Raw genomic sequence first — 22,469 nt, forward strand, 5'->3', positions numbered from 1 at the left:
CAAGGCAAAGGGGGAATTACACTCATTAACTGGGTGACTGAACTGGTACATGAAAGGGTTGGCAGCCGATTCCGAGCTCAAAAACCAATCCCTGAACTCTTCACACCGCTTCTCACGACGGAGGAAGGCTCAGCAGCGCAACATGAGCAGTCTCGGGTGACCGTCACGTCAGCGCGGGCAGGAACCCGACTTGCCTGAGGAGCATCAGGGCTGCACTAAACCCGGCCGATCTCAGGACACGAGCCACCCAGCGCTGCCCGGCGAGCACCTTCCCTCAGACATACCTTCCTCTCCCAGCCAGAGCAAACCAGTCTGCTCCAGAGGAGATCTCCACACAAGTCCCCATGGTTTTGTGGGTGACCTGGCTGCTCCCCAACTGCAGAGGGGACGGGTTTCGGACTAATCGTATGAGCAAGGGCAAGCCTGAACTACAAATAAGCATGTTTGGGGGTTTGCAGCGTGGAAAACCAGAGAGCTTGGGCAAAGCCACATGTAAAACACTGTCTTATCCCAATTTTTTTTATGTCTATGATGAACCAAAACACCTCCAGATACCTGCTCAGCATTAGCAGGTTCTTACTTCTGCTTGTAGGGGACCTGTAAATATGGGAAGAGTCAATTTATGCTCTAAGCAAAACCACAGAACTTCTTCAAAACATGCATGAGATGCGTAATAACAATGCCCGAGCTTCTGCTGCACTCCCACAGCGAAGCAGCTCAGTAAAGGAACTTTGTGAAATGAAACAGGCTGATGTACTGCAGCCACGACTGCTAGAGCTCAGCCGTGCCAGGCAAGCAGCAGTAACCCGCAGCACAGGCGCCGGGCATTCCCCGGTGCCACAGAAGGGATTCTGGTCTGCACAGACCAGAGTAAAGGTTAAAGGGTTAATATTCAACTCCACATACCGCTCGCTGCCAAATTCCCGGCACAAAATCCCATGTCTAGTGTGATCTCTAGGCTCTCTAAACCATGCCAAGGGACACAGCGACCAACCCCTGTTCCAGCTGACAATGGAAAATGTGGGTTTCTTCTAAATTACCTTTTCTCCTAACAGGAGAACATCTAAAACCCAATTTTAAATATAAAACAAGAAACTCAGATATATAAGGTTCCAAGTGGGGAACTAAAGTATATTCTTTCCAAAGCAGCCAACTATTGCTTTCATTTGCTTGTTCCGTCTCCAGTTGCCCCATACAAAGTGCTAAAGATCCCTCAACTCACGCAGACCACCTTACCTCCTAGGACCTTCACATACTGGTCCTCCTAAGAACTCTCTGCTTCGTGTGTTCTTTTTCTAAAACCTCTCACACTGATGCCTTTAACCATGAAGGTCCTTTAGGGCAGCCAACCTTTTAAACCTTGTTTTAACTTATTGTCATTCTCCCAAATTGTGCCTGCACAGCTTCAGCGCCCAGCTCCCCCACAGCACGCTCCAGAGCGCGGCGGTTCCTTAAACAGCAACAGATTCAGTTTCCTGTAACATTTTCCCAACTTCACAGTCAACAGGGCTCGTCTAAGTAGAGCTCATGACACGCAGTTCAACTTTATCGCTGCTCGTCACCTTACAAAGGTCTTCTCCAACGGGATGACCTTTAAAGAACCATCCAGGAGAGACCCTGAGGCTGAAGGGGACAGATACCCAGTGGAGGAGACTGGGAACCTTGGGAAAGCCTCATTTGTTTTGAGAAACTTTCACTCCCTGATGAAAAGTCGAAGGCAAGATGTCGACATGAGCAACACAGCTGCATCCAGGGTAGAGCTGCTACCAACTAAACCAAGGAAAGTCTTAGGAATCACAGGGAAAAGGAGCAGAAAAAAAAAAACCAAATGCAAGGACGCGCGGTCCTGACTCAAAAATCCTGCAGCAGGTAAACTTTTCCAGACAAGCAAAAGGGAAACAAATGAAAGTTTTATGACATTTTTTTTTTCTTTCAAAAGAGCAAAGGAGATAAAGACATACGGCTACCTCATGTTTTTTTCCAAGGAAAGTGAGTCCTGGGGCACTGAAGTCCCTGATGGGGAAGTACAGCCTCACAGCGTACGATGGCAATACCTGCACGGCACCTTTTGCAGCGCGGTGCCCCTGCCCTTTTATACTCTTCCCCTCCATGATAAAAGCCACAACTCTAGTTAGAGCTATCCACTTAAACAGCAATAAAAGATAAACTGAGGGGGGAAAAAAGCTGAACTTCCAACTACATTCTCTAGAAAATCGGTAGTGCTACTTGCTGACATTAGCAGCTATGGTCAACTGTGAACAAAACGATCATAAAAGTCTACAGAAATCCTGTCCCATGACACACCGATAGACAACTCTGAAGACCTATTTACATCTGCTTCCTGGCCGACATACAGCAGTTTTATTCATTACTTAGCTCACATATAAAAGATACATTAAGTATTGTAACACTGAAACAGTGACCACCTGTGAGCCAAGTAACTTTCACAACGAAGCGAACCATTCTTAATGAAATGGTTATCAAATTACTTATGAAGTACAGCAAGTACTTCAGTGGCAGATGCCCAACGCACCGATCATGGGCAAAACCTGACTGTTAATATGTATTCGGGTCACTCAGGCGCTGTTCCGGTTGTGCAGAATCCAACATTTTAATTTATAACTAACTTTCCTTCCAAAAGACTACCTTATAATTAATAATGTTAGACACATTTATCCACCCAATATTCTTAGCTTTAGTCTAATGAAACGTATCGCTTCGCAAACTAACATTATTATCCTTGTTTTCCCTCCTGTGCACTTACAAGACCGACCGCTGGACACGGCGCCGACGCGTGCCGAGCCAACTGCAGCCACACAGACACCATTTCGCAATGCAAAATGGCAGACGTTCATCTTCCCTTTGCGTTGAAACGGTAGTATAAATACCAAATAATTACGTGTTCAAGGTGACCAGATTCTGGTTTAAAACAAGTTCGGTCTTTCAAGACCTGTGATGCTTTATTTTATATTCACGTTAAGTAATTTGGAAACCCGGGTAAGTTCCATTAAAGTAAGTGTTTCAACCTCTAAGTTCTCGCACCAACTTCTGTTCTCTAACACGTAGTCCTCAGCAGTTCCCCACTGATTAGTTATTGATTCCTCTTGCCGCACTCCCAGGCAGATCAGTAAACTTCAGATTTAGAGCACACGGTGCAACTTTTCCTAGCACTCACTGACAAAAAATGAGAATTAAGTAATTCAAAGTTCTTTAGTGAAAGAACTTTACAGAAATCAGTATTTGAAGATGAAAAATGCTTTGCAATCACAAGATGTGACCTGAAAAAAAAAATATATACTTGCATTAAGCTAACTATAAACTATTTACATCAAAGCCGTTCGGGCAGGCAGTCGAGATCTGGCGGGGGAACACTAACCGGCTCCAGCAGCGAGGCAGGAGGTGGCTTCACGGACTGATGTCAGCAATAAAATAATAAAACCGGACCTGTTCTCTACAGACGCAGAGTCACTATGGGTCTCTACGAACAACGTGTTCAAGATTAAACAATTTTATACATCTAGATATTTCTAAATTTCATCCACTGAATGCTAAAAGCGTTCTACTTAAATCTCCATTTTACAGGGAATAGGAAAGAAGTTGTTTGCTGAAGTTTCATTTCAAACAATGAAAGGCCAACCTCCCCACAAGCAAGTACATTTTTCCTTATTATTGCTTCTTTGAAGCAAAAAGTAAGAAGCTGTATTTTGATTTAAAGACAGACTTGCATCAATTCAGATTTTAGAGTGATCCAGAACTAAGAAGCGTAACAGGATACCAGTCTGAGATGTAGATTCTGCTTTAGACCAACTTCTGAATGGAAAAAAAAAAAAATCTCTAGGGAGTAGGATCGCCTTTTTCCACAGCGCTCATCTGCTTCCCTCGAAATAATTTCAGGAAGAGACAGAATTTCAATGAGGCATCTCTCTGAGGGCTTCAGTAAAAATATACACTGGGGAACACACAAGGCGCCAATGAGCTTACGCTTTCAGATAAGCTCCATTACCTCAGATGGAGAACTCGAGGAGGCAGGAGTACAACAAATTTGGAGGGAGGGGAAATGTAGAAGTGTTTTTCCAATGCACTCCACAGGCATGCTCAGAACAACTCAGCAACGCTGCACAGCTTTACGCGGCACCCTGTACACAAACACCCATCTCTCATCCTGCTGAAATGATGAAAACGACTTATTCTCAGAAACTAAAAATCACGTTACAGTTCAAGAATCTGAGAAAACGGAGGTGGAGGGGGAAATCCATAAGCAAACAGTACTACAAGCCCCACGTACTTCTTATCAGCAACATGTCTTCCAGGAATATTTGCAGGTACCTTCTGCCTGGTTACAGCACCCAAGTCAGTTAAGAACCCAAATGACAAGTGCTGGAGTACGGAGAAGAAGTCCAAGCGCCACATACACAGAACCAGTGCGGAAATTACTGCCTGTGCTCCAGAAGTTCTGTAGGTTTTGCTCACAACTGCCTGAGAGCCAGGAACAGTCCTGCCCAGCGCAGCAGCGAAAGCTTTCCTCTGGCCCCTCCAGGGGACCTATGGCTAATAAACATCATCGGATTTGCGGCAATTTCACCCAAGAGCCTGGAAAAGCACACCCAGACTACTCTACACAGCTCGGGACTATTTAGAAACAGGAGGAAAAAGGAGAGGTATCGCACTGGACATCCGAAAGGGGCGAGGAGGAGGAGTTATTTCCAAGAAATATGCAGAAATTAGAGATAAATAACATGCCTTTAACTGAAATGCCCTGCCTCCTATCAGTAGCTTACAGAACAACCATCGCTAAATACACGCACGCCGAGCAAATTGTTCTGTGCGGCAGGACCAGAACACACTTGCTCCTGCACTTTCAGAAGAAGTTTCCAATAGTGGTGTGAACTACAGAAATTGCCTTTCACTAGAATTTAGAGACACAAATATTTCCGCAGCAATCACGGCAGCCAGCTATGCTCATACAGTACCAATTACCAAAGTGAAAAACCGAAGTGCAGAGAGAATTCCACTAGTACTTAAAAATATTTTTAAAAAAATAATTAAAAAACCCAACCTCTCAGTATGTTTCATTGTGACAAAGTTGTAGCATCAAGTAAAATTTAATTTGCTAACTTTCAGAAACTAAGTAGGTAATATATTCTTGGTCTCAAAGTTGCTTTATTTTGCCCTGCAGATAATATGTATGCTGAGATCTACATTTTTTTAAAGCTCCTGTCATCTTTGCCACTTGATAAAAATACAAAATAACCTGATACTGTCCTCAAAAACACAGATCAAGATACTTATGCGTGGGCTGAAGAGCCTAAGGCTCAATTTATCCCATCAAAACAAGCATGAAGGAAGGGAAAGATGCGGTTCCTGTGGAACCAAGTCGTCTTTTAAGTATTTTAATTGAAAGTCTGGCATGGACACAATCCGCAAGAAACTGGGGGTTGTCAGTAGTCTAAATCCAGGACGGACTAAGCTGTTTTGAGACCTCCAGTGAATGAAAAGAATCCAGGACCTGTGATGTCAAATCACTAGTTCCAATATGTTGTTTCAGGTATTCCTCAAGATTTGTGATTTTTTCAATCCATTAAACGACACTAGTTACAGTATTTACACACTGATACAACAACTGGACTCAGCTTCCATCTCCAATATTCTTGGCTGACCCCGAGGAATCGCTGCACACCACTGCTGTCTACTTTATAAATACTCTGAGCCTCACGCTTGCAAGGAGAATGGGAAACGATGCTTGTGAACGGTACATTTCTATGTCTTCTTTTATAGGAGAGAGACTTGAGAAGTTCAAATAAAAAAAAACTCTGTAGTTCATTTCAGTAAGTCAAAAGCATTTAACTACTTTTATGCTTGAATTGCATTAAACTAAAAAACTAATTATCGGCAGAAAACTAACGTTTCATTGAGCGTAACCCTTACCAACACACAACAGGCACCCGAGCAATAAACTCTGAAGTTATTGGGCATTCTAACTTTATTACTGGTTATCTGGTTTCTTCATATCTGACATTTAAAGTTCTTTACTCTCAAGAATATCTCAAAATTGATAACCTCTAAAATTACTTATCTTTTCTCCTGGAAAGATTGGTGAAAGCAGCCTGAAAGGTACTTGGCAGAGTAAAATAAACCGGGGCTGTCAGAAGAGGGCCGGCTCCCAGCACGACCTGAAAGCTTCAATCACTGAAGTAAAGAAGTAACTCTCTTTTTCTTGGTGTGATGTGGCAGAAGAGCCAAGCAAGCCTGAACATTTTCCACTGAACCAGATTTTTCAATTCTGTGCACACAATTAAGAGTTCTGGAAATCCACAAGCATGTTCCCTCGTCTCTCCTCCTTCACCCTTACCACCCTTCTGTGGCTTCTCTGACGAGTGGAAAGTATTAAGTCAAAATACAGCTTCTGCAGTTTCCTTAACCAACCTTGGACTGCAGCTCAAGGCTACAGCTTGCCCTTCTGTACCAGCAAGCAGAGACAAGACTCGGTCTGCCGGTCTAGAGGACACGCTGCTTTCCACGCTATGGTTTAGTCTGCATAAGTTAAAAAAAACGCCTTTAGATTTAAAAATATGTTAAATACCTAAATACCTTTCATCAGCAAGCAGATAAAGAAGTCTTAACTATACTAGCAACACTTGCCTTGTAACAGCATTAACCTACATCAAGTGGCCATCACTGTCACGGATGGCAATAAGAAAGTGGTTAGGCACCCAAAAATCGTTATCCATTGTCATTCCAGCAGCCTAGGAAGCTACAGGCATCCTTGTTTGTCAGCCCCAATGCTTCCAAATAATCCTCCAGACTCTTACTTTTTTTCTTTTTTTAGAGCTCCAATATGAAATATAATTACCTAAGACTGCTGGGTCTTTCGAGCCTGCTTGAATCTCTTCCAAAAAAAGGCATAATCAGGCTCATGTCTTTATTAAATGATCTGCACATGCGAAGCAAAGATCCACCGTCTTACTTTGGAAGAACACGTCATTATTACCGATACACAAACGTACACGTTAAGCATGTGAGAATGTGCTTCCAAGAAAACCATCAGCACAGAACAGCAGCATCGTATCTGCTTTCAAATAACCTGAACTGGTTAGCTATCCAGCCATAAAATTCAACATCAAAACGTACAGAACCCTCAAGCTGTTTAATTTATAGTAAGCTGTTAATTCCTAAGCCATTTGGAAGAGACACAGGATGCACAATGGCGTGCATATTCAAAGCAGAAATGTTCCATGATTATTTTTAGTTCACATGAAAATGAGAAGAAATTGTAACCTCCGTATCCTAAACATTTGCTGAGCCCCATCTGAAAAGTAGTAGATTTCCAATCCAATTATTCTATAGTCAGATAATACAAGGAAAACATACATAGCCCTTTTTTCAAAGCTTGAGTAGAGCAGCGTACATGTAGACATGTAAAATGAAGGGCATAATCCAGTTGAAAAATCAAACACTTTAGAAAGCATTACCCAGGAAAAAAACTTTCAGGTCAACACAGAAACCAACACACCATAAGTAAAAGGTAGGACACAAAGACAACAAACGCTCTTCTTGGACATACAAACAAGAAGTAATAAAGGAAAACTAGCACTACTGGAGTCAATTAGGCACTGACAATTAGAAAGGTTTATAGGGAAAGCTAAAAGAAATTAATCATAGAATCATTTAGGTTGGAAAAGACTCTTGAGATCATCGAGTCCAACCGTCAACCCCACTCTACGATGTTCTCCCCTACACCACATCCCCTAATACCACATCTAAACGAGTCTTAAACACATTTGGGGATGGTGACTCCACCGCCTCCCCGGGCAGCCTATTCCAGTGTCGAGCACTAGAAACAGTGTATGCTCAAAAGCTACAGAATTTAAGTTTTTTAACAAAAAGCATCCAGATTAGTCAATTCCTGTCCACAGGTACCTATAGAAGAATTTCAACAGATTCATCTGGCAAACAAATTGAGCTGATGGTTTTCTAGCTTACGTTTGTCATAGCCATCCCAAAAACTTACCACCTGCACTTAAAAACAAAACCAACCCCCAGTGACCGAGGGGAATTTCTACCATTTGAGATTTGAAAGATGCATGATAAAGAATATGCTGATACACCATCAAAAGGGACACCCAAAGGTGGATTTTGAGGACAGACACAAGTAGTGCCCGTCTTTAACAGCTCAAAAAACCCACCGTGCTGAACAGAATGAAACCAAGCTAAAAAAAATCTTGAAGCTTCAACTTGTCCTAATTAAGCTCCAAGATGCTGGCCTTCAACAACCCAACGAAGACACGAAGTATGTTCTCTGGAATTAAACCAGTAATTTAAAGTTAGATCACAGCTGCTGACATATTTCAGGTACCTTCTCCTTTTCATTCCTCCTAAGTACAAGTCTGAAGCGGGACAAAGACATACTTCCCATCATTAGACTGAATACCTTCCCTGTGACTTCACCAAGAGCCCTTTACTCATCAGTTCCACTCAAATTCCCTTTGTAAGTTCTTCTAAGGGAAGGGAGGAGGGTTAACGATGCTACTAGGCTAGGAAGAGCACCACTTTATTTAAAAATATGAGTCTGCAATTTCTTACTCTGTGCTCAATTTTAACATATTGAGAAAATACAGACCATTCTTCAGAAGGAAAAAAAAAAAGAAAAGTGACAGACACACTCGTCACCTTTACAGTCTCAGATATTCGCAACCATGCAATTCAGTGGCAAATTGGATACAGGTTACTATTAATAACTGAACTATTTCCCTTCCTATCTGAAAGCTGATTTGTGAAAAGGATGCAAGCATCCCATTTTAAAGCACGCTAATTAGCCAAGGAGGAGTCAAGGAAGTCACTGTTCAGCCTTCAAGAACATACATGTAGCCTCTTTCAAAGAGGAAAAAAAACCAGCGCAAGCGTACCCAAAGAGCGCACAATCGCCCGCTCCAAGCAGCAGTATACAACCTCCTCACCCAAGAAAACTCCGTGTAGTCACACCAACATTATAACTAGAGAACTCAACAACTCAGATACAGTTTTCTTTTCTTAAGAACAAGCAGGTCTCACTCAAAGGCTCACAACCAGATACGCGCAGCCATTACAAGGATTAGATGCCACCGTTACCTGCCATAGCAGCAGACCCGGCTTGATGACCCAGGAGGTGCCCAGAAAGTGATGTGAAAAACGTAATTGTTAAAACACGCTCAAGTCTTCAGTTTACAGAGTTTTGACAAGTGCCTCACAATCACCTCAAATTACACAGCAAGGAGAAACGGTAAAGGACGCCCCTCCTTGATTTACACATGGCACCTCTCCCCTATTGTCTAGGTCCTAGCAAGTTACGGTCAGAATAAAAAAAGATTCTTTAAAAATACCACACAAATTGAAAGCACCGACAGCTTCCACTGATTATTCTTTTCCCCTTCTATTATAAGCCCTGAACAGGTTTAAGTAGCAGTCACCATCATTAAGAAGTTGCTCCCCTCCCATTTTCCATTCTCCTGAAAAATGAACATCGCGGCAGCACCGGTAACAGCGATGAAGCGGCGGCTGCTGCGGCCTCACGTAGCTACAGACAGCAGGGCTGGGAAACGCTAAGGGGAGGGCACAGGCCACCTCGGTCACACAGACTCACCAGAAAGCTCACTAAATAGTACAATAAGGAAGTCAAAAGTCCGGCTGTGTACGTTAGCGGTACCCCAGCTCCTCAGGATGGGCTCGAGGGCTGCGGGTGAAGTTACCGGTTACAGCTCAATAAAGCTGAGCAGGGAGATCTGCCCCTGATCAGCTGCCGGATCCCTCGACTCTCCCTCAGGCCACTTCTGGAGCTTGTCCGTAAATCAGCTTAACCTGCCAGCCCAGCAGAAAACCTACTCATCGTCCCCTGCCTGCTGGTCTCCCATCCCCGAAGGGGCTGAACTGGCTCGTGTGCCCCGGGAAGAGGCAGCGCTCGCCCCGGGCAGGGGGGGGACCCTCACACCCCCTCCCACAGCAGCGCTGAACCCGCCCCGGCCACGAAAACCCACCCCGAGAAAAATCTACAAACGCCCAGCGAAAGGGCATATCCCTTCCTTCAAACACATGGCCGTCCAAACAAACAGCACAGAGGGTGGCAAGGAAAACGCTCAGAGGACAAAAGGACAGAGAGTTAGGATTAAACCCAGTCCCTTGATCCCCGGCCAAATGGCCTACCCATAAACCCACGCGACCTCCAGAGCCAATTTAAAATCCTGAGTGTGCTATACTTCAGGTTATAAAATCATATTTAGACACACATTTGAAGCGTTCTTTGCTCTGTTGGTGGCTAAAAACAATTCCTTTGTCATCAAATCTCGCTTCAGCAAGCTGACATGACATTTTTAACTCAGGAAATAAGATAATTATGGTTCAAGGTAAACAACTACAACTGTGCATCACAAACAGTTTCTAATTTTAAGCCCGAGTCCCTCTAACGCCATCCATATTTTAGAGCAAGTTTCCTTACAAATGGTTTGGGTTGTCTAAGTAGCTTGTGACTGAGCCCTATTGCTGTTAGCATCAACAGCAGGTCTGGGGAGAGCACGGGCAGGTGTAGCAGATGAAAGCCTGGCAGATGCAGCACATGAGCTCCTGTATCAAAATGAGTCAAGGTAAGCCAAACATGAAAGGAAAGAAAATATACTCTGAATCTTAAATAGCTCGAGAGGCAAAAACTGCATCTCATCTCTCTTAGGAGCACGCAGAAAACAGTAAGTGCCAAGACCAAAGCTACACGTACTTACGCAATGTTTGCTACAAGTCATTTTATATCCCAGACCTCAAAACACCCCAACTGCAGCTTCCCCAGTGGCACAAACAGCAAGAATTCAAGCTGGAACTCGCAGCAAGTGTATCAGCTACCAAGTTGTTCAACACAAAGCAGTAAACTCACCTACAGCTCTCCGCGCTGTGTCTAAACTAGCCCCTGCACTACTGCTGCCATAAAATATTCTCCAGAGTTACCAAGAAACAAAACCTTACAATAAACAGAAGCATCACCGCTGAGACTTCGTATGCCAGAAATGCTGAAGCACAACATCTGAATTTGTCTGGAACTACAATGAGGTATTGAGGGCAGCAAGCTGCCTGCCTCCAAGATGAATCATTACGCACAGAGGTAGCAATAACTCCAAGTACTGCTTATAGGTGTTAGCCTGGTAGGCTTTCATTCTTCCTCATCCAAAGGAAAAAAAAAAAAAGGCACTAAATTACAAACAAATGAATTCAGCTGAATGCGAGAACGTAGTAGAGAAAGCAAGATGCCATACAGACAAAGCATTCTTATACAATCGTGCTTAGAAGAGACAGAAGTGGTCAAAACTATTCAAACAGCCAGTTGTGAGAACGCTGCAGTTTCTGCAGAAGACTAAACAGTAAAGAGGAATCACGGGGCGAAGCCTGTGCAGCCTGGGAGAGCTTGCTCCTCCAAAACTTTTCATCATTAAACATTTTCAAACAACCCCACCCCACTTCTGCTATTGTTGTCAGAGAGGGAATTCCAACCAGAACAATTACTTCCACCACATTCTTCTGTTGGAAGAAGAAAAAAAAATGGTAACACTGCACAGCAGAAATACAATTTATGCAGTAGTTCATCTAGTAACACAAGTCTCCTTCCTAAAGGAAAAAAGGATTAATGTGCCTTGAGCCCACTGTGCAGAAGCACAAATGTATTTTCCGATACAAACACTTGAAGGCAGCGATACGGTGGAAGTCTCCCAGGTTGAAGTTAGCCATGGGAGGTTAATCTCTCTACACCCTGGAGAGGGCAGTTCATTAAGAGGCTGTTCAGAGCAGAAGGAAACAATTCACCCACTCCCTGAAGAAATCCCTCTTCCCACGACTTGCACACAAGGCAGCTCCTCTGAACTCTCCACCGCCCCACATCTCGTACCCGTTTGCACCATTTTCTTGGTAACGGCACCGTGTCCAGGCTGCGTTAGAAAGCACGCTTCCCTTCTCGAGATCCGTCACAATTAACGGAGCTCAATTCAATGCTGTCTTCAAGGCATAAACCGGGGTGCCAAGTGGCCCCAAGTCAACCCAAGCGTCCAAGTAAAGGAGGGAGCAGAACAACAGTTTGGCTTCATAGTGTTTTATCTGCAATTAACACTTTTTCTTGACTTCTGATAAGGTAACGTATTAGCTGCCAGACCAAACCCAAGTGCAAATAAGCGAACCTTAAAATATTCTCAAAGTGAAGCTTCAGAAAGAGTCAAATATTCTCTCTGCCACCAAAGCCACTCTGCTCTTCTCGTGCTAGCAAATGAACATTTAATCCAATAATCAGGCAAAGGAGAGCATTCTACAAGTCCACAAAAGGTAACTTAGTCGCCACATGCATAAGTTTATACCTACAACTGCACTCACATTGCAATTCATCAAGCAGCCCTTCCGGAGCGCACGCACCTTTGGAAAAAAACACCACCCCAAAGGTTTGCTGAGGCATCTGCCTCAGACCTGGGAAGAAGTCAAAAACAAAAGCTGTCTCCCAGTTAGCTGTCAAACGCACCCATTTATATACGGACTACAGGCACACCTGGGGGTTTTGTTTGCTTTAAACAAGTTAAGCAGACTGCCCAGCTACACTCTGTCAATACAACAACATCCCCTTGACTTGAACCACGGGCCGAGCAGCCACCATACACCTCCACCATCATTCCCATCTGAGGCTGTTCCTACGATATCGGAAACACCAACTCAACACCAGCTCAAAAAATTGCTTCCTAATGTTTACTTATGCTATTACCTACTTCAATACTTAACTCTCAAATTACTTCCAAATTATAAACCATTTGGTATGGAACACTTTATTTCGGGTAGCTGAAGGTCAGCAAAAATGGAATATAATTCAGATAAGTGTTTATTAGTTCATAAATGGCCAGCAAGTCTGACCGTCCCATCCGACAGCCTAGAGATGCTGGCATTGCCAGAATGCAGAAAGCGTCACCTACCCCCTTTGAAGAGGTACATCTGAGTATGCCAAACGTGTCACTAAATTACACAAATTAATCATCAATTCTGAGCATTTATGTGACAACAGGTAGGAAAAAAAAAGAGGAAAAATTCAAAAAGTGTACACGAGACCCAAGCATCCTAAATACAGCCAAGCCATTTGTCAGACTCTTATTAAAATTAGATTGGCCGTTGACAATGATTCACATCTGCTTCTTGTAAACAGCAAAAGAGCACCAACATCATACAGTGAAAGACACAGAAATACGCAAAGGGCAACAGAGGGGAGTAACATCTATTAGCAAGGCTACTCCATACCCACAGCAAACACGCCGCACTGTGCTTATACACCTCAAAAAATAGCTCAGTTATAATAGCTCATGGCTTTCACGGACGGCAAGCAAAGTTGTACTAAAATATGGTGTGTAGGTATAAGGAAAATAAAGCCTGATCCAGCCTTGCCTCCCCTCCTTAGCCCTACCTCCTCCAAACGCTTTAAATAGGATGTTATCACTACTTGTTTATATGCCATTACAGAAAAAAAAGAAATGCTCGGTTTCTTAATACTGCATTACCGAACAAAACGTTACTCAATTCTTTCTGTAAAGTACCAAGAAATAACTGTGAGACCATATGCATCTGAAAGCATCCACGTGCCGGAGTAATCCGGACTTACGTAACCGACAATTGGCATCTAACCACGAAGAGCAGGAAAGGAAGGACCAACATACAAATCTTCTTTAAGACCTAAAACCAAACTAAAAATTCATTTTGAGAAGTCTGATTCCTGAGGCGAGTGAAATTCACATCTCTTAAGTTACAATTTAAAGGTTTCTGCCATGAAAGTACACAGGCAAAAGAGAATCCCTTGTGGCCGATTTTCGCTCCTTTAGCTCATCCCCGTTAAGCAAAAATGAATCATTTGCTAATTGACGAGTTCAGTTTGAACCAATGCCACTGTGATTCTTATCTCAGTAGCTGGAAGGCAAGTCCTTCCAAGGTCTGAAGGAGCCATCGACAAAGGCAGAGATCAGCATCCTTCTGTTTTCTCAGTGCATCCTAAAATGTCAGGTCCTAAAATGTCAGGCATCGGAGCGCAGATACTCCTGGAGATCATGTTGTACTTCACCCTTGAAGTGACAGTAAAGAAAAGAAAGCACCCACTCCTACATGCTTACGGGATCCACCAGAGCCCCCAGCCCCATCCAGCTGAGGACAAAGCCCACCACCACGCCGTGGCGTGTACTGTAACGCAGGGGCAGTATCTGAAGCCCTAAATCACCTCCGCCTTGGGACGGCCCCACTATCTTCAGCCGTAAAATCAGCTTCCCACCGCCAGCTGCGGCGGACATACGCAACACTCACATCTGCATTTTCTGAGCCCAGGGGTTCAGGAGTGGAAGTAAATCAAAGGGAAATGTGGGCACAGTTCAGAAGAACAGCAGCCATGGCACACGGCAGACACGGAGGCCAAAAATGAGAGGTGCAAGACAGACCCAAAATTCGTAGAGAGGCAACAAATGCAACTGAAAATCCATCCTCGCCCCCTTTCTACCTGCTTTTAGCCAAAAGGCATCATTTTTTTCCTTCTAAAGCATGCTTAAGTGCTTTGGTATCACTGATAGACAAAGCTCACTGTTCTTCGATGCCAGGCTTAGGGTGGAAGAGAAGGTGTTTGTCGAGCTGCAACCCCCACCGTAAAGGCACAGACACATTATTATGAAAAGCAAGTCAACTTTTTATGCACAGACGAGGATAACAAATGTTTCATTGCTGTATTTCAAACGTTTAAGATCTTACGCTGAACCATAGGAAAGAGCATTACTAGTTAGGCTATTACAGTAAATGAAGTGAAAATTGAAAATGAAGTCTAACTGACATTAAATTTAAGTAACTATATATCAATTCCACAATCATCATAATACATTGGCACTTCTTATGACACAACTTCTGCAGAACAGAAGAACACCCTTGATAACTCTGAATATTAAGCCGAGGTACCACAGGCATCTTACAGTTTATATAAATAAAGTGCCTCCTGCAAATAATCACGGTTCCGTCAGTGAAAACTGCAGCATGATTAACAGAGGTCCATTATAAAGGCAATGCATAACCTAGCTCCTGTGAGTAGTCACTGCCACATCGGTCCGCGTTTCTATGGCAACCAGGGAGGAAAATATAAAGCAAATTACAGTTAAATGAAAATTATTCTCCATGACAATATATGTTAATGCAGGAACATTTGCAAGGCCATTCTGGATAAAATGTTTACATTCACACATGTGTTTACAAAAATAAATAAAAGGCAGGCTATAACAGCTAATGGATCATCCAAAGATAAGGATCATAGTCTTTTTTTTTTTTTTCAAGTTTTAATGTATTCAGAATAAAATTCTTCAAGCTAACAGAACAGAAAACAAACCATCTTAGAAAAAGGTATTTGCACATTTAGATATAGTATACATTCTCTAAGAAACAGTTTTTCAGAAGATCTAACGTGTACGTTTTTGAGTGTTGTGATCCTTTAATTTTCTTGGCTGCAAACAAAGAGCACATTTATACCTCCTCATCCCAGGAGAAAATGTTTTAAACGAGAGGCTAAGTCACTCAGAATATTTATAGAGTTCTGACTGAAACTGGAATAGTGACTTATTTTCATCAGCTATAGCTTACCTATTGAAAGCTGAAAAGTGTTTTATACCTCGGAATTTGCGACATTGACTCTACAGCTGGAAGAGTCTTGTACCTCACCATGGTTTAAAAGCAGCACAGGTCAATGAGAACCCGTTGTCAGATACTTTTACAAAAGCCCGCACTTAATGCTTTAAAAGGTTGTCCCAACCATGATCATTTAGCCTAAACAGTCCTTTTTTTAGGTAATAGATCTCAGTTTTTAAATATCTTCTGAAGCAGGAGTGAAGTTAATTGGAATAAGGCTCGTTCCAGAGGCAGCCACTTACTTATTTTTTTTTTAACTCGCTTGGCTCGTACCCCAAAGAAAAGCCCAAAGAAAGAAAGTAGGTTATAAACTGACTTACAGTCTCTTTTCCACTCTGAAGCGCCACGTTTTAAGAACGGTTTAAAATACTGCATTAGAAAAAAGCACTCCTCTCAGCCGCGTTTCACGGTTCCCCCTGCCAAGTTCCTTTCCCATGGAAATGGTCTGCCTGTTCCGCGAGTAACACAGGTGCAGGTTTCTTAGGAAGACCCAGAAAGAGCACAAGGCACTATTTGAACCCGTTTCAGTGTGCTGGGAACACAGAAGACGCCATTCACTCCGCTGGCACATCTGAGCTCACTCCGTACACGCTCCCACTGACCTCTGCATCTGTCTCTTGCCTCCACCTACAGAACAATACTTGAATCATGAGGATCATAACTTTTTATGACAGCGGGAAAACTGCAATATTCTCCACAAGTTCACTCCACCCTGCACATAAAACTGCTCATAGGTTCAACCATAAAGCAAACTACCTTCTTTGAAGTTCCGACTTAAAGCCCAGCGCATGTTATAAAGCTGATGTGAAAAAACACAGCCTATTAACGTTTTACATAACCACGCTCATGGAAAGCATCATTTGTTAATCATTCGGTGCGACTGTTGACAAAAGCAAGTTAGGTCAGAAAGTAACCGGGTAACAAAACTCTTTACAGGTGAGCTCAGGTTACCCACAAACACCAAATTCACATACCACCAAATATATTCCAGTCATGCTCCACTTTCCCCGAGGATCGCTTGCTGCAGAGCCCACAGTAGCATCACCATTATCATCTCAACTCATTTAGTCACTGATCTCAGCACAACCATTATTCCCTCCACAGCGACGTCCAGACAATCTCCACACAACGCAAAGAAAACAGCTACAAATCTCAGACTAAAAAAAATAATATCTGCAAACTGAACTACAGCAGCAGTTGCTAGGTTCCTTTTTAAAACCTTCACTAATTGCTAGAATTGTGTTTCTAGTGAAGCTCCTTGCTGCAGTGGTGGAGGGGCTGAATGCTGTTTTCACAAAAGAACTTCTAAAACCACAGGCTGCATGTCTGCAGCAGCCAGTATTTATATTCTGTGCACAAATCAGATTACGTGTACACACACCATCCCCAGTAGTCTCCAAGCAGACGAATCCCACCAGGCCAAGCTGCCTTTCCGGATGCCAGAGCTATCGGGTCGGGTACCCTGCTTTCTGCCGTTGTGCACTCCATCCTTTTGCGGAGAACTGGCTTACCGCGTCAAAACGCATCCGCATTAGAAAAGTCATTTTCTCCGTAAATGTAAGCAAATACACGCTAACATGAAGTGAAATTCTAGAGGAAAGCAGGCAGCTTTTGCAGCTTCCCTGCCCTAGCAAACGGCAGGAGGTTCAGGGGAAAGCCAGGCTGCGAGGCAATACTGAGCATGCAACGCTGCCAGCAGACCTCCCATGCACCCTTCCCTACTGCAAGCTGCAGCAAGTGAATTAGCACCAGATGGACAAGATAACAGCTCTGAAGAGACTATCAGAAGGATTTTTGCAGATTTCAGTTACCTGCACTGCTCCATAAGAGTAAATTCTGCCTACAACTACTATGGTAACGCTGTGGCAAAGAGACCCATCATTCAAATACAGGACAAATTCATAAAACAGAAAGATCCAAAGAGCTGATCTAACCAGAGACAATAGGTGGTGACGGTGACGCAGGAGAGGCAACAAGCTAACGAGCTATTAATGGTAAGCACAACAGGCGTAAAACAGCAGACTCAAGCTGCCAGCACCCCAAACTCTCATCCCTGTCAGAAAGAAGTCTCCATGCCCTCAGATCCTTTCACCTCTCAATGCTACTGCGGCTTCACTCCATTTTCAAGCGCTTTCCTCCCACCACGCAAAAACAAGGCCCAGATCTCGAGAGGGAGATGAAGATGCAGGATGATCTCAGAGAAAAGGAGAAAGGCAGGAACAGACGGGAGGGAACATCAAAAGGCAGGCAGGCTAAAATTAGAGACAAGAATCCTGGATGAGGAGGACCAAGGCAAGAGCAGAGAGCTGAGCAGAACCTCCATCAGATGAGGCTCCCGGGAAGGAGGAGGAGGGGGGACAGACAGAAGGGAGAAGAAATATTATGGTGGGTGAAGTAGGGGAAGCTAGTAGACAGAACAGACTGCAGAAGTAAATTCAGCATTTTAAGACTACAACCTGTAGCTTTAATTAAGGAGCACTACGCAGCACACCAGGAAAAAGCCACAAAGTTGACTTCTCGTCTAATCTCTTCTCCCCGGGACGAAGGCTAACTCAAAGGCAACTCGGCTCTCGCCACAGAACAAGTTTAACAGCCCAGTACCAGTGCTGATCACAGGGGAAGTCGATTTAATTTGCTACCATCACCCGCAACAGAGAGCAGCTCTGAGTAATGCAGGGCACCTCAGATCCCGGTCAGAAAGCCAAAAGCCTTCTGGGCTGCTGGCAAAGTGGAGAGGGATGAACAGATCAGAGACCACGACAGCCATCGCGCAGCATCCTGACGTGTGCCAAGAGGCTACAGCAAGGAAGGAGACCAGAGAAGATACAGCAGTTATCAGCTATTCTTGTTTTCAAAACCAGTGTATTCGCACGTGTCCTTTCTGAGTTGGTAGGACGAAACCACACAAGTTGGAATAAAAAGGTCAATGTTCAAGGAGAACAGGCTTTCATCTTCCAACCCGGCTAGTGCACTCAACTCTTGGACTGCTCAGAAAGGTAAAGTTTTACACACAAAACACACCCAGGCTTGCTCATTACAGACCCATGGTTTAGTTCGGATAAATGTGGCTGTGCATTTATCCAACACGCAGCCGGTGCTGAGCTGCAAGATGAAACCAAGGAGACAGCAAGCTATGGGAAGCAGCCAAACACTGTAACTAGAGCACCAGCTCACCCAGTGGTATTTAAACAACCATAGCACAGCCATGAGCAGGATGTTTGTTTCCACACACACACCCCTTCCCCGCATCTACCTATATCTCTTCCCAGCATCGGCACGGCTAATCTCATCCATCTATCTAAAGATATAACTACAGCAGTACTTTATAAATAGGCTTACATCTTCAGTCCATCCAGGACCTGACGCAACGGCAGAACGACAGTCAGTGCTGCAAGCGGTGTGTGTTGTTACGACAACGCTGACATTTCACAATCTGCAACAGCCACCATCCTGCTCAACGTGGAAAACACAGACCGAAAGTGTAAAGTCTACCCAAAAGATTACTGCTTTTCGTAGGATACGGTCACTGCCACAGTCAGCAGGATACCAGATCTGTTACCTCCTCCCTGCAGAAGGCAGCTATCAGGAGACCATTCCCAACGGAGAACTTCTTGGAACTTTATCTTGGCTCCTCCTGGACCTAACCGGCCTGTAGAGAACCCAGCTACTCACTAGTAATTTGGAGCTCCTGGTACAACTTGTTTACACAGAGCAGGTCATAGGATAGGCTGGAAGGTGTAAGCAGGATATAGTTTTTATGGCTCTGAACTCCTGCCCAGATAAGCTGATAAGGCTCTGCGCTCAGGGGGAGGGGAGCACTTTCATGTGTGCTTTATTTAAAACGAAGATGCACCAGGAACTGCAGTTAAGCATTTTATACTTAGTAATGAAGTTTCCGTTCACCTTATTTTCCTTTAAAGCTACTGAATGTATTTTTTAGGAGTTACAAATTACACGTACTTTCATTTCACATCAAGATACTCCAAGCAGCACAGTACTTTCAAAACCGAGCCCTTCAGCCTCTTGCTGCACAGGCTGTCAAGCCTTCAGGGACAGGCTGCCTCTGGGATTGTGGTGAATTTTTTAAGAGGGTAACATCTCCCTGCTTTGCCACGCCTGTGATTCAATTTTAGCAGCTTTATGCTGCTCTAAAGGTAAATTGCTTTAGACCTTTTCTATACCGCAAAGCTGTCACTCTCAAAAAAAAAAAATTACAGAGCCAGCTTCCTCCAGTGTTTGCTTCCCCTCCCTCCCCTGATTACCCACAGCCATTTAACCACCCGACCGTGACACTCTCCAGACACCGATGTCCGCGGCTGAGGACCTGAAGCCTACCACTCAAAACAAGGACCATCTTAACATTTTCCTCAGAGCAGATCCAACGCAATGCAAGAGGAAAGGAGACGCTTTCTCACGGCTCATACGCGAGAAAAACATTAGTTCCGTCTGTACTTACCCGAGACAAAGCTTCTTTTTACACATACTAAGAAGTTTTCTACCCTTCCCATTTTCAAAGCCTGTAAATCTTGTTGCTAAAGAAACAGGCATGCATTTTACTCACATGTGAACCCAGTGCCAGCATGAACACCCTGGCACCTAACAGCAGAATTAATATTCCAATGTTTCCACAAAACATTGAATGTTGTAACCTTTGGTTTACTAATAGAAACACAATATACAATCAATGGCTTGCTCCTGCCACTACAATAATTTACAGTGGAAGATTTATTTTAAAAATGCTTGTCAGATAAGTTTGGTTTTCTTAGAGACAGGGGAAGAAAGGCTGCCTACAGATTTTTAGAGGATAAATAATTCAATGCATGAATGCCAAGGGCAGTACTGCACACATCCATATGGCAGGGACAATGCAGACAGTAATATATGCTTCACATCACCACCCTGACAGTGCCTTCAACCCTGACCTAGAAAAAAACCATCACTTTCTTCTGGCTACAACAGCAATTCACTCTCCGTCACTGCTACCCCGCAACACTGAGGACTACTGCACGCTTTCTGTTTACTTTGGGGTAGCATCTCCCAATTCCCTGACCTCTGCAGACTGCAATTTCAGCCTCTGCTCACAACAGCTACACCGCAACGAGCGGAACTTATTCACACGACGAAGAAAATGAAAATTAACTATAAGACACGCAGGTTTCAGAAGTCCTCTTTAGCAGCTCACGTCTTTTCACTACCAGAACTGAGAGAGGCAGGAAAACCCGGGATGGTGGCTCTTACATGAGGTCTGGCAAGACGCAGGCGGTTCCATGGCCTGCCCCAGCTCCTGCACAGCGACAGGGCTCCCGCATCGCACTCGATGGTCACAGGACGACGTAGATCATGCTGAAGGCTGTGACAAGGCAGAAGAGGCAAGAGGCAGCTCGCCGGGGAAGCCTCCCCTCCCCTGTGACCCTCACGCCAGCAAACCTGCAGTCGTATTCGTTTCACATTCCCAAAATTAACTGTACAGGCACCACCCTGCCCCACTGTCCTGTTTTGGTGGCAATCTGGTAACATCTCTACATCCTACAGTTTGGAGAAAACATTAAAGAATCAAGAGGAAGAATTTCCGAGCCCAAAATACCTGATATAATTAACTGCGCCTTCTAACAGGATTATTTCCTTTTCTGACCCCAATTACTCCTTCAGTTTATTAAAGAGAACTCATATACGCAGAAATGTTAACACCCTAAAGAGTCACATAAACAGAAAAAAGTCTGAGGGCACCATTATAAACAGAGTTAATGGAACTCAGTGATTGGAAATGGATCTTGAAAGCTGTCAGATCAAAGCAAGATCTTTCTCGTGTAAGGACTGCATTACCCTTGGAGCCACAGAGCTAATACCATCTATAAAAATATTTTGCTCAAATAAGTTAAGAACAGCAGCGTTTCATCTGTCAAAAGGTGCGAGGCTTTTATGGGATTAGCCATTCCACATACAGCATAAAAATTAGAGCAGATTTTTAAAAGCCCTCAGCTCAGCTGACAGAGACTACGCAGACCAACGTGTGTGCCTGCTTTCTTCACGCACACGCTACACACTGAACAGATTTTTCACTGCTATGAGCATTTAAGCTTCTTTTATTTTTTTAAATACACTTGTAAAGGATTACAAATTGGCATCACCTACAGCTAGCCACGGATGAAGCTAGCACCACCACCACCCAGGCTCCGACAAATTAAGATTTTTAAATACCCAACAATTGCACAAGAAAAATACACCAGAAAACACCAGTTCTCACGCGGGAAAGCTTAAAAATTCCAGATACAGTCAAATACACTCAAAACCAGCCTCCAGACCACAGGTGCTGACAGCTTCCTACCCCCCTTCGCAGCAGGACACCAAAGACAGCATTTTGCCCAACCATACTTTATTAAGGCTATAGCTGCACAAACCCATACTGTTTCAGATGCTTGTGATTTCAAATAATTGACTACACAAGCTTTCTTTTAACATTTATGCGAGTATTTTTTATGACCGCGCATCAGTGGCATACAAATTACATAGCGCTTGGCTGAGGATCCCGGCACTCTGCACCCTCAGAAAAACCAGCTCCGTGCCGCTGATTTCTCTTGCAGGAAAGAGAAAATATTTAAAAGCTGCATACAAATCATTCCCGTAAAGTGTCGTGCAGACTGTTTTAAATTAGATGGGGTAAAAATATATGCGAGTTTATCATGAAACATTAAAATCTTTGCTATGGAGACACCGGTTTCTCTCCCCAGCCTTTTACAACTGAAATACCATTCTCACACGCAATGGAGGGAGCAGACAAGCCACCTTTACTAGAGCCT

The 22,469-nt window shown here is 43.8% G+C and overlaps 1 protein-coding gene across 2 annotated transcripts in view; it reads right to left on the reverse strand.

The window, feature by feature from the left end:
• The window catches only part of ANKRD11 (ankyrin repeat domain containing 11), a 158,048-nt gene that overhangs the window by 131,337 nt on the left and 4,242 nt on the right, over positions 1–22,469 (reverse strand). Inside the window, exon 1 of one of the 2 annotated variants that reach the window (XM_063334858.1) lies at positions 19,012–19,119. The exons of the other annotated variant lie outside the window; for it this stretch is intronic. The gene's annotated coding sequence lies outside the window, so the exon portion shown is untranslated. Of the gene's footprint in view, positions 1–19,011; positions 19,120–22,469 lie in introns of those variants that run through there. 2 annotated transcript variants of the gene reach the window in all.

This window comes from Chroicocephalus ridibundus, chromosome 4 (genome assembly GCF_963924245.1).
Source record: "Chroicocephalus ridibundus chromosome 4, bChrRid1.1, whole genome shotgun sequence".
In the NCBI taxonomy this organism is placed as follows: domain Eukaryota; kingdom Metazoa; phylum Chordata; class Aves; order Charadriiformes; family Laridae; genus Chroicocephalus; species Chroicocephalus ridibundus.